This window comes from Equus caballus, chromosome 16 (assembly GCF_041296265.1).
Source record: "Equus caballus isolate H_3958 breed thoroughbred chromosome 16, TB-T2T, whole genome shotgun sequence".
Classification (NCBI taxonomy): Eukaryota; Metazoa; Chordata; class Mammalia; order Perissodactyla; family Equidae; genus Equus; species Equus caballus.
This window is the reverse complement of record NC_091699.1, coordinates 6446084-6459349: the sequence shown is the minus strand read 5'-3', so window position 1 is coordinate 6459349 and position 13266 is coordinate 6446084. Positions and strand designations below refer to the sequence as shown.

Sequence of the window (13266 nt, the reverse complement as noted above, 5' to 3'; positions counted from 1 at the left end):
GAAACCCCTCAGGAAATGAGTCACATGTGCTGGCAGCTGAAATCAGTTTGGCATGTATTGACATGGAAAATGCCAAGGAAATGTGAGCAGATCATTGACACCATTCGCTACACTGCTATGTATAGTGTCATGGGGAAAATACACATTAAGCAAGAAATTACACAAATAAATTACAATGATAAGTGGTATAAAAGTAAATTACATGAGGCTCCCACTAAAGATAGCCTCATATTATTTCAGATGGCAACCTCCTAGAGTAGTTGATGCTGACCAAAACAATGCACTTTTACAACTCTGTTAAACACCAACTCCAGATCGGTATCGTATACATCTGCCATTACTGAATGCACAGTATCTTATTTGAAGTCACTGTGATTGGCAGTTTACATTACAAATGTGTGTGTAATTATTATTAAGTTTTCCATTTGTGTCATTTGGATAAACCTTAGCTAAGATTTACTTTGTTTTATAAACCTTAAATTGCAAATATGAAAAGCAAGCTATGTTTATTTACTTCAATTATTTTTTTTTATTAAATGGTTTCACCAAGAGAAAACCTAAACCAGTATTGTATTTTGAGAAGTATGTTATAATTTATTCTATGTCTTTTTTATTTTGTAAATCTATACTCACTTTCCTTCCTAAATATATTTATCTCCTTAAAGCATCTAAAGAGTTAGCAACTGCAAAGTTAGGGAACAGTCCACAAAACTATCCTTACTTCAGTGGTTTCAAGCGCACACTCAGATTTGATAATTTGCTGGAAGCACTCACTGAAAGCTGTTGTACTCATAGTTACAGTTTATGACGGGGAACGGACATAGATTAAAATCAGCCTAGGTTAGAAACACATAGGACAGAGCCTAGGAAAGGAATAAGTGTGGAGCTTCCAGTTGGCCTCTTCTATGGACAGTGTTATTTTCATGGTATCAATGTGTGACAACACCCACAGAGTACTGCCAAACAAGGAAGCTCATCTGAGCCTTGGTGTCCAAAGCGTTTATTGAGGCTCCGTAACAGTCCCATGGCTGATTGCCCACATGGCTGATCTCATTTTCTAGCTCCTTAAGAAGTCAAGCTGATACCGCTTGACTCTAAGTACCACCCTAAATCACACTGTTACTATCTGGCTTGGCCCAAGGTCCCCCCGCAAACAAAAACATTTCTGTCAGGCATGATATCCCAGGGCTTAGCAATTACCTCCCAAAAGCCAAGAGTTCAGGCCAGATTTCTTTTTGGGCAAGTTTAAATTCTCTACTACACTGTGCCTTACTCATTTACATGTAAGTAGCTAAGAAAATCTTATAATGAGGTTAGAAAACATATTTGATATTTAGTATTATTTTGTGTCTTAAAATCTTGGAAGAGAACATTTTGACTAAAACATGCAAATGCACCAAATCTAACAATAAATGTGACAAGAAAGCAAGCAAACATATTTTTAATCCACAAACAGCAGCATATCATAATATAATGAATAATCACCATAAGAATGATAGTAAATTTACATATATATTATTTTCTAAAAACTTGAAGATACTAAAGAAATATCTATGCAAAGCAAATGCATAAATTAATAATATTAAAATGTTTAAAAATAAACCATAAATATATCTTGTGACTACTTCCACCTTGTGCTTAGCTGCATTTTCTCATTCCTTATTATGTTAATGAAATTCTGAACATTAAGTGAAATGCTAAATCTCAGGCTGAGATCTTAGCATATTAGTTCTTAAGGATTTCCTGCCCTCCAGCGGTATCTGCCTTAATATTTTCACTGTACCTTTCAACATTACAAAGAGAAGACACATCACTTATACATTGACATTTTGAAATTATATCACACTGTATGGCAGCATCTAACTTTTCTTTCATTACAGGTTCACTCTCAGTTTGTACCCATGCATCACATCTTGCAACTTGTACAGTGCAATTACTGCTTTTGTTTTGCACAATGTGTGCTGAATCACACTGAGACTGTGGAAACTGATCTGTCTTATCTTTAAGTGAGAACTGGTGAAAATTCTCATTTTGTTTATGAATTTTGGCATTGTTTTTAGCAATCCTATCATGTGGAAGTGTTGCCATCCTTTCTAAATAAAAACTGTTAGTTGTTTCTTTGGTTTTGATGGATCTCTTATTTGAATCTTCAATTTGCTGCAATATTTGATCTTCATCTTCAGACAGCTAAAAGAAATTTAGTAATTTTGCTGTAAATGATGCTTTAATTTTAAAAAATCATTCAATGACTTCAAAGCAGACATTCTTAAATTCACATCATGGAAAATTTCAAAATACAGAAGAGACTTTGGCAGGTGGCAAGTCAACCTGGACTTTTGATTTTTAAAAATCATGGAGGTTATGGATTTTTTAAATAACAAGAACAATAATGATAATGACAATCCTTGTATTAAAAATTCAAAAGAAAGGGTCGGCCCTGTAGTGTAGTGGTTAAGTCAGGCGGGCTCCACTTCAGCAGCCCAGGTTCATGGGTTCAGATCCCATGGACCTACACTACTGCCAAGCCATACTGTCTTGGCAACCCATATACAAAATAGAGGAAGATCGGCACAGATGTTAGCTCAGGGCTAATCTTCCTCAGCAAAAAAAAAAAAAAAAAGAGGAAGATTAACAACCGATGTTAGCTCAGAGAGAATCATCCTCACCAAAAAAAAAGAAAGAAAGCAAAAGAGCTAAAAAAGAGAAGGGGAATTTTGTCTCTTATCAGTCTCTATAATCACAGGCTACATCATCCCCCTACCCTTTCACACAGAGGAAACGATATACACCACACTCTTCAACCACTTAAAAAGAATGGAGTAGAAGTAATAACTTCGAAAGAAACAGTTGACACATATAACTTGTTCAACTATTCACTCATTGACTTTAGTCAAAAGATATCTATATTGTATCTTTTATGGGCCCAGTCTCATAAAAGAAACAACTTAAGGAGAGTATCGGCTAACAGAAAATCAAATAGACAAAAGGAAAATTAAACAGCAATAAATATCACAACTGTTACATAAAAAGTCAAATTTTAAGTACTTTTAATAGGTTTATATTTCAATTTACTAGCTTGAATTTTTCAACTTCACAAAAAATTTATCTCTTAATTACTGCACTAACCAAAATATTCTTTTAGTGAAAATCTTATATAAAAGTACTGATTAGCCAAGCTAAAAAAAAAAAAAAAGGCAGAGTTAACATTAAAAACCAAAATGAGGTATACGTCTCAGTTGTTTGGCACTGAAATAGGAAAAGTAAGCCCAAGAAACAGCATTAAGACTGGCTGTACACAAATTAGAGAAAACAAGCTCAATACATTTGTTTATTCAAGAAACAAGTATTTTTTAGCATCTGCAATGCAAGTGAAGCAGACACAGTTGCTGCCCTCTTAAAGCACACGTTCTCATTGGTGGAAATGGCATTAACCAAATAATCACACGCGTGCATATGTAATGACAGAATGAGAAAAGCACTATGAAAAACAAGTATGAAGGACCTTGAGAGTATAATTGAGGGGCCTAATTTAGATTGAGGAACCAAAGAGGGGCTTTCAGAAGTAGCGACATATTTACGCTAAGACCTAAAGGATGAGTAACAGTAAGGCAGAGGAAACAGGATATATAAATAAATGCCCTGAAGCAGAAAAGAGACTGATAAACTAAGGAAAGTGAAATGTCATACGTGCGGAGTGTGGTGAGAGAGGGAGAACACCAGAAGTTGAAGATGTAGCCAGACTCTAAAGTAAAATAGAAATCCACTCAGAGGAATAACATGATTCAATTTAAGTTTTCAAAAGATCACGATGACTGCTAACTGGAGAAAAAGTGGAACAAGAGTGGAAAATAGATCTCTTAGGAAACAACCACAATAGTTCAAGAACAAGATGATGGTACCTTAACTAGGGTATTGACACCAGAAGTTGAGGAAGTAGATAAATATGCCAAGTATTTTGGAAGTACAGTTGACTGAATGAAGTGATGGAATGAATGTGGTTAAGGAAGGCAGATGAGGCAGAAAGAGATGACAGTTAATTACTAAGTTTCCAGAGCGAGCAATTGAATGGACAAAAAGGTATCACTAATATAGGAAATATCAATAAAACTGACTTGGGGAGAAGATCAGGGGAATTCAGTTTGAGGAATTAAAAAAAGGAGACTTTTGTGAAACATCCAAGAAGAGGTATCCGCTAGGAAACTGGACATCTAAATAAGGATCTGGGCTAAAGTCGTAAAGTTGAGAACTGTCATCAACTAGACAGTATATAAGTCATTGGAGCACATAACATCATCTAGAGTTTGGAATGTAGGTTAAGAGAAGAAAAGGATCCTGCAGCAAGCCATAAACACTATGACATTTATATAGGAGGAAGAGTGGAAGAGAAGTAGACAAAGGCATAAAGTAGCACTCAAAGAGGTATGAAAAAACCAAAAGTGTGTGTTATCATAAAAGCAAAGAGAAGAAAATGTTTCAAAAAAAAAGAACATAATTTCTATTAATATTACTAAAAGTTCTTGTAAAATAAAAACTTTAGTGTCCAACGTATTTGACAAAATAGAAATCACTGGGGTCCTTCCTTAGCAAGAGCAGTTCAGATGGAAAGTGAGAGACAAAAGGTGGACGAAATGAATACGGAAGAATTGATGGAGGAGAATTCCATTAAATGTGATTTATGAGAAATGCAGCATTCCCACTCAGAACATAGCATGTCATTCCAATTATTCAGACGACAGTCTTCAGTAACACTTTAGTGTTTTCTTCATATAAGCCTTAAGGTTTTCTTTTTGTATGTATTTTTGGTTGTTTTAGGGTTTCAATTCTTATGAGTGGGTTCTTTTAAAAACTCTTTTAAAAGAAACACAACTTTATCATATACACACACACATATCCTGATAAGATTGGCTTTTGTCAATAATAATGAACACATTCATTTATACTTTAATTTTATATTTCTGTTTATGTTCTTACATTTTTAATATTTTTCATTTTTTGTTTACATTTATATTTGCACTAGTTATTGTCTCAACTATTTGTTTCAGAATGTAAACGTACACTATGAGATATACAAAGAATTCTAAACTAGTATAGCATATATTAATAAGCAAAAAAAACGAAAAGCATAACTTACCATCTCTGAACTAGAACTGAAACAACTATCTGTGGGCCTTGGAGAGTAACTGGTAGACCAACTACTCTGTGAAGACTCAAGATCTGAAAACGAACATTTAACTCATGAAGAATGGTATTCATTAATACTCTACTAAATATATACACAGGCAGCAGATATCAGCTGGTAACATAAGTTTAGCTAACATACTGCAGAGCATTTTAAAAGTGTGCCAAAACTAGTTAAAACTTGAGAAACTCCGCATCTTGGATTTCTGACAGAGTATTACGGGTTTATTCTACACTTAAAAGTTTTTCATCTACAAGTAAAATAAGGGTACATAAGGCAAGAAAGGAGAACAGAGAAAATTCAATTGATTTTTTCTAATATATGAACAATGTTTTATGAACAAATAATTTAAATAATAATTTAAAGTGTCAACCTACAGGAAGGAGGAATAAGGCAAGTTTATTAAGTCCAAAGCACCAGATATTTGCTAATCTAATAAACGAAGCTTCCTTGTACAATAAAAGCTGTATTTAAAAAATCAACTCAAAGCATCCAGTCCGATATTCTTTCATTATGTGCTTAATGTGTTCTCTTATGATAGCAAGTTAAGTTTAAAAATAGGCCTGAGAAGTAGGTCATGACTCTTCACAATGCATAAATACTGTAGACCAAGAGGGACGTGCATTCACACTAAAGTAGCAACAAAAACAACAAAAAGTACCTACCACCAAATCTAACAAGAGACATGCAGAATCTACTTGAGGAAAACTTTAAAGTGCTTAAAGGTGTTCTAAACAACTATTAAAGATACAAAATTAGGCTGAATTAACAAAAAGACATCCCTTGTTCTTAGATAGGTCTACTCAACATCATTAGTATGATAATCCACACTAAATCAATATATATACTTAGCATTTTCCTGATAAAACTAAAATATTTCTTTGGAGCTACACAAGTTGATTTTAAAGTTTATATAAAAAATAATCAAAATTAGCCAGAAAAATTCTTTAAAAAGTACAAAGGGAAGTGTAACTGTTTTAGAAATTAAGCATACTATAAATCACTTACCATAAAAATAGTACAGTATTAGCACACAAAGATTAGGAAAGACCAGTAGAACAGTAAAGAAAGCCCAGCACATATGAAAAGTTAGTACATAAAAAAGGTGGTATCACAAATGCCTAGGGAAAAGATGCATTTTAAAAACCTGAATCAATACACATCTCACACCTTAAATCACAATAAACTCTAAATGGATTAAAGATTTAAGCGTAAAAATATAAAATCATACTAACACTAGAAGAAAACATTAAGTGAATTCATTTAACCTGGGAGTGTAGAGTCTTTCTAATTAAATCCAGAAGTATAAAAGAAAAGATGAATAAAATCAACCACATAAAAAAATACATTAATCCTTTGGCAAAGCAGGAGATATCATAAGCAAAGTCAAAACAAATCTAAAACCAATAATAAACTAGGAGGAAATATTTGTGACATATCACAAAGACCTAAATCTCTTTAATATATAAAGAGTTCTTAAATATCAAGAAAAAAAATACCAAAAATTCAATTGGTCAAAAGACATGAATGGAGACTTTAAAGAAAAAGAAATGAAAACAGACATTAAATATTTTTAAAAGACGTTCAACTTCACTTATAGAAAAAGAAAAGCAAACTTAAACTGCCATCTATCCGTCTGTCTACCTATCTATTTTTATAAAACTCACAAAAATTCCCAAGTTTGAACACAATCTCTATTGGTGAGGCTGTGGAATAAAAAGGCACATTTCTGGTGAGATTGCCAAATGATGCAACAGGGAATTTGGTAATATCTATCAAAATTGAATTTTGGCAATAATAACTACACAAAAAAACAATGTATCTCCCCTTTGACACAGCAATCCTACTCCTAGAAATTATCCTGAAAATGTACCTCCACAATTAAGAAACATATACACAAAGTTGTTCACCAAGCATTGTTTATAAGAACACAATACTGGAAACAAGCCAAATGTCCACCAACAGGGCATGACTGAATAAACTATAGCCCATCCACATAATAGATTACCAAATTGTCATAAATAAGGGATGAAGAAATGTCTAGTACTAAGATGGAGAAATCTATAAGAAACTTACTAAATAAATGAATCCATTTATTTCATCTATAAAATATCCTATATTATACAAAATATCCTATACTACATTTAAGTGAGAAAAGTGGAGAACTAAGACTCATGTGAATATGTGTGTTTATATATTCTTAGGCTTTATTTTGAAGAAAAACAGAACACAACAAAACATAGTAAAATGATAAACCATAAACCAATAAAAAAGTTACTCATATGAGGCAAAAGGAAATAGGGCAGACAAGATAGGATAGAAACCAGACTACTGGTTTACACTTCAAAAATTTAAATTAAATCCAAAAGAAAAAAGTTGATAAAGATTTCTAGGTATCCTAGCAAAGTAGATATCCGAAAGAATCATTCCATCACAGAATATCTAAAAAGTACCACAAACTATTTTTCATAAAAAGACAGTATAAACTAAAATGACCACTCAAATATGAAGTATTTGCTACACGCAGCCTACAAGCAATTAGAATCTAGTGTATATATATGAAAGATATATAGGATATATACATATATATCTACATATGGAAAAGATATATCCTATAAGGAAAGCCAAACTTTCTAAAAGAAATATGACCAATAGACATGAAAGGTATTTCACAGATAAACAGGGGTGGCAAATCAAGCTAATTAATAATGGGAAATATAAATTAAAATTACAATGAAATACCAGATTCCAACAATGATAAAAAGCTGATCCAGTGTTAGTGAGAATATATAACAACTAAGAGTCTTAGCTCCTGCAAGTGGGAGTTTAAACTGGCACAACTACTTTATAAAACAATCTTGTATTACCTAGAATAGATGAAGATGCACATAACATTTGAACTAGCCAATTCTACTCCTTGACTCATATTCAAGAGAAATTTTTTATACATGTGTGCCAGGAGAAATGTCAAGAATTGTCCAAGTAGCATTGTTTATTATAGCAAAATATTCAAAACAATCTAAATAACCAATGCCAGAAAATGTATAAATTGAGGTACATTCACACAACAGAAGGTTGCATAGCAGTAAATAAATAATTAAGTATATTAGAGTCACAAATATCAGAGTGGGTGAACAAAGAAAAGCAAGTTGCAGCAAAATATATAGCATTTGCCTCAATCTGTGAACAGTTCAAAACCAAGCAATGTAAAAGTCTATGTGTGATACCATAAAAACAAATTCAGGATAATAGTTACCTCTAGGGGGCAGGATAGGAAATGCAATTGAGAAGATCTTCAAATGTACTGATTACGTATTATTTCTTAAGCTACAAAGTGAGTACAAGGGTATCTGTTTTACTATTATTCGCTAAAACGTACATATATGTTACATATATTCATCATGTATAACACATTTTATAAAAGATAAAAGTAGTTTTGAAGACAATTGCATCACTAGTATATTCTAAGATATCTAGGAAACATATTTGCTGGCAAAAACCTAAAAAAAAAAGCACTTAAAACAATTTCCACTTAAATGTTAGTTTTTTTAAAAGAAAAAAATTCACTTATACTGACAGACTTTCATAGTAGAGGTTGGCCTGCCTTTTAAAGAACACGTTCCTCCTTTTTCCATCAGAATCTAAAAGAAAAATAAAATTTAAGAACTCCTAAGTATACACAATAATATCCACTTATAGCTCCCTTTTCACCCCACCAAATCATTTTACAGTACTCTTCCTTCATATTACTTTAATTCCACAAAGATAATTTTAAACTCACAAAGAAAAATTTGCCTATGACAAACAATAAAACAAAACAAAATTGAAATTCATTTAGAAACAGCAAGCAACAGAAGAGACACTTGATAAGAAATGAATTGACAAAAAAGAAAGGATTCAGGTAATCATAACAAATGCAGCTGAAAAAAGGAAAAGATACTAAAGCAATTTGGAGATTTATTCTGTTTTTCTTTTTCTAATTTGTTAAGTTGGATATCAGTTCATTTATTTTCAGGTTTTTTAAATAGTAAAAGCTCTTAGAGGTATCAATTTTCTACAGAATACATCATTGGTTTTGGTTTTCATCAATTTCTATGTAATTTGTAATTTATTTTCATTTCCTTTTCTTTTTTTCTTTTTCAAAACCAGAGTGTTTCTTAATTTTCAAGAAGATAAGGGAGGTTAAGCAACTTCTTTTCCTCTTCTTTAGTTCTAATTTAATGAATTTTTTATTAGAGAATATGGCTATGAATCTCTCCTTAGATAAATCTCTTAGACTTTCTTTGTGGCTTACTACATGAATTATGTTTGCAAATATAGTAGGGACTTATAGAAAACATATATTCTCTGTTGGTGGGATATACAGTTTTTGATAAATAGGTAGCATAAAGGAGAAACCATCTAGTTGTTCACCAAACATGTTTCCCTTTCCTTTTAAGCATACAGCTAAAACACATTTCCTACCCTCCCTTGGAGTTGGTTTGGACACGTGATTTAAGTTCTGGTCATGGGCAAAGTGGTGTACACCACTGCCAGTGCTGGCCCATAAAAATTTTCTCCACAATCCTCCACTTCCTTTTCCCTTCCGCTATACCCAGTATCAACAAGTTGGAAACCTACCAGTTGAAGATACCAGAGTCCCTACCAGCTTGGAGCCCTGAATAACTTTGTCGAGCAAAGCCTCTTTTCTAACCTCACTATTTAATCATTTAAAAAGCCTTGTACGTTCAACTCTTAGAATATTCAAGCCCCAAACCTGCACCAGTAAGACACAAGCTGAGAAAGCTATATAGACCCCCGAGACAGGCAAACACTCCAATATCCACTTCAGATCTGTTCATAGAGGATAACAGACAAATAAAATGGTCCCAAAGAGAAGAAACTAAATTATTTAAGGAATTTCCCCATCCTCTAGGATAGCAAGATTTTCACACAATGTCTGCCCAGCAGGATTTCATGATCTGTATGGATCAGTAACTCTGTATCACCTCTTCTCCTTTCTGAATGGCCTTTTCATTGAATTTTTACTCTCCTTGTTCCAATAATATATATTTTATTTACATATATCTTGCCATCTTTTTATTTTTAACCTCTATTATTATGTTCTACATGTTTCTTGAAAAACTATAAAGATTATTTTTTTCTTCTCAATTTGATATTCTTTGAATCTTGTTAAGAAAAATCAACCTCTTTATATTTCATATATTAATTGCTAAGCAGGTTTCATTCCTTACATTTTACCTTTCCCATTTATCTAAAAGTTATTTCATTCTTTCCCATCTTGATCAGGTTTCCTAGTGTGACATCCCCACTCCCTTGAATTCTGAATATCTTCTATGTGTCTTTATTTCTCTAGTGATTACCTTCCCATTGGTAACAACCATAATTTAAATCTTATTCCTCTACTACTTTAAAATTAAATAAGTTCCAGTTCAAGACGGCAATGTAGGAGGATCCTGAACTCACCTCCTCCCACAGACACACCAAATCTACAGCTACATACAGAACAACTTCCTCTGAAAGAAACCCCAAAACAAGCTCAGAGACTCCTATACATCAGGGGAATGAGAAAAAACCCACAGTCAAATGGGTAGGAGAGGCCGAGACACAATCTTACCATAAACCCCACCTGGGCATGGTGATCCACAACCAGGAGGGAACCCACAACTCTGAGCTTCTCCCCAAGGAGTGAATGGCTTGACCCTCATATCTGGTACTTGAACTTTTAAGACCTTCACCAAAGAGATAAGCCCCCAAAACGTCAAGTTTTGAAAGCCAACAGGGCTTGTGTCCATGAGACCCACAAGGCTACACGGAACGGAAAAACAGTTCCTAAAGGGCTCGCACAGGCTCACCATGCTGCACCTCAGGGCCTAGAGCAGAGGCAGCTCACTGACTATCCAGTCTTTCTGTGAAACAAGCCTATTAGCTTATCCTCATAGCTGCAAACTAAGAGTCAGGCTTCTAATTAAACTCACATCTAAGGGCTGACTGTAATTCTCTCCAGTGAACTCGGAGGCTGGGTACCATCTTTCCACTCTCCCGCTGCCTTGCTCATGGTCACCAGTACCTTGCAGAATGGAGCTTACATTTGAGGGTCCCACAGGACTGTAACAAATGGAGAAAGAGTTCCTAACTGGCTATCCTCCATGGCAAAGCAAAGAGACAGTAGATTGAATCGCACCCCAATCCTTCTGTGAGAGAAGCCTATTTGCTTATCTTAAATCTTTGGCCTAAGGAGCAGGCTTCTAATTTAACACACATCTACAGGCCTACTGAAATATTCTCCAAAGACCATAGAGCCCAGCGGGCACCATCTTCACAGTCCAACTCTGCCTTGCTCCAAGTCACCAGTATCTCCCAGAAAAGAGCTTGTGCACATTGTCTGGAGGCCCAGTTTTCGCAGCTGCCACCCATGGGATGCCCCTTGATCAGCTGGCTCTGGTAGCCAGCAAGGCTTTGAAGGGGATCAGAATTGGCCATCTGAGCCAGCCCTGATGGCCTAGTGGTTGAAGTTCGGTGTGTTCCACTTTGGTGGCCTGGGTTTGGTTCCCGGGCATGGAACCACATGACTCGTCTGTCAGCAGCCATGCTGTGGCGGCAGACCACATAGAAGAACTAAGACTTACAACTAGAATATACAACCATGCACTGAGGCTTTGGGGAGGGGAAAAAAAATGAAAGAGAGAGGAAGATTGGCAATAGATGTTAGCTCAGGGCAAATCTTTCCCAGAAAAAAAAAAAAAAAAAAAAGAATTTGCCACCCCAAAATGTGTCTCTTTGCCTTGATTATTTTAAGGACAAAAGAGTCTTTGACTCTTTGAAAGAAATTCTGACCTTCCCCCTAACTGCCTAAAAGAATTTAAGATAGAAGGGCCTGTCCCAGGAAGGAGATACCACCATAGATAATTCTAGGTGTGGTAGACAGAAAGACATCTAGCAAGGGCCATTTTATCAAAAGATCTCTTTCAGTTCCCATTGTCTACAGATGGCTCAGCAAACACTTGTTTATCAAACATTTCCATTTCCATCGTCATGTAAATTGCCTTCCTCTCCTTTGAAGTCCCAAACCACTACCCCCAATATCCTCCTTTATCTTTAGCTGAAGATGGTATTAAGGTGGCAATTTCAGCCACTCCAGCAAGATTTTCCTGGGTTTCTCCCATGTACATATGTTATCAAACTTTGATTTTCTCCTGTTATTCTGTCTCATGTCAATTTAATTCTTAGACCAGCCAGAAGGACCCAGAGGGTAGAGGAATTGTCTTCCTCCCCTACAGTTTACGTTCACAGGTCCCACAGGACTATAATGAACAAAGAAAGAGTTCCCTAACCAGCTACCGGTCCAGGGCACAGCAGTGAGGCAGCAGACTGAAATGCCCATCTTTCTGTGAAAGAAGCCTATTAGCTTATCTTCATACCTGTGGCCTGAGGGACAAGCTTCTAACTAAGCACAGACCTAGGGGCTAATTGCAATCCTCTCCAGAGACCAGGAAGCCCAATAGTTACCATCTTCACACTCTCCATCTGTCCCACCCTAGGTTGCTAATGTCTCCAAGAAAGGAGATTGTGCACATATCTAGCACCAGGGTTTCTGTGTCAGCTGCCCAAAAGACACATCCCTTGATAGCCTGGCTCTGGTGGCCAGCAGGGCTTGTGTTCATAGATTCAACAGGATGTCAGCAAACAAACAGTTCTTATATGGCTATCACACCAGGGCTCAGTGCAGATGAGCACACAGAAATGCTCATGTCAAAGTCTTCCCATGAATGAGATATATTTACATACTTCAAAAGCTGCTGCATCAGGGTCCAGTTTCCAATTAGACTGAATCTAGATGTTGACTGAGATCTTCCCTATTGGGACACTGGCAGGTTTTTGCACACCCTCAAATACTGGGAGCCACTAAAAATAAGGTAGACTGCTTGAACAACCACACAGGTTTGAGAGACAACCAAGAGCTACAGCAGGGTTGAAACATAAGGTTCATCTCCTGCACGAGGCCACTTCTTCAAGACTAGAGAGGTGGCTGTTTTACAGAATGCATGGAAACCAACACAGAGAATCCAGGAAAATAAAGAAACAGA

The 13266-nt window shown here is 35.3% G+C and overlaps 1 pseudogene; it reads right to left on the bottom strand.

Annotated features, from left to right (window-relative positions):
• Window positions 1-1425: 1425 nt before the first annotated feature.
• LOC138917974 (regulator of DNA class I crossover intermediates 1-like) overlaps window positions 1426-13266 on the bottom strand; it is a 72608-nt pseudogene continuing 60767 nt past the window's right edge.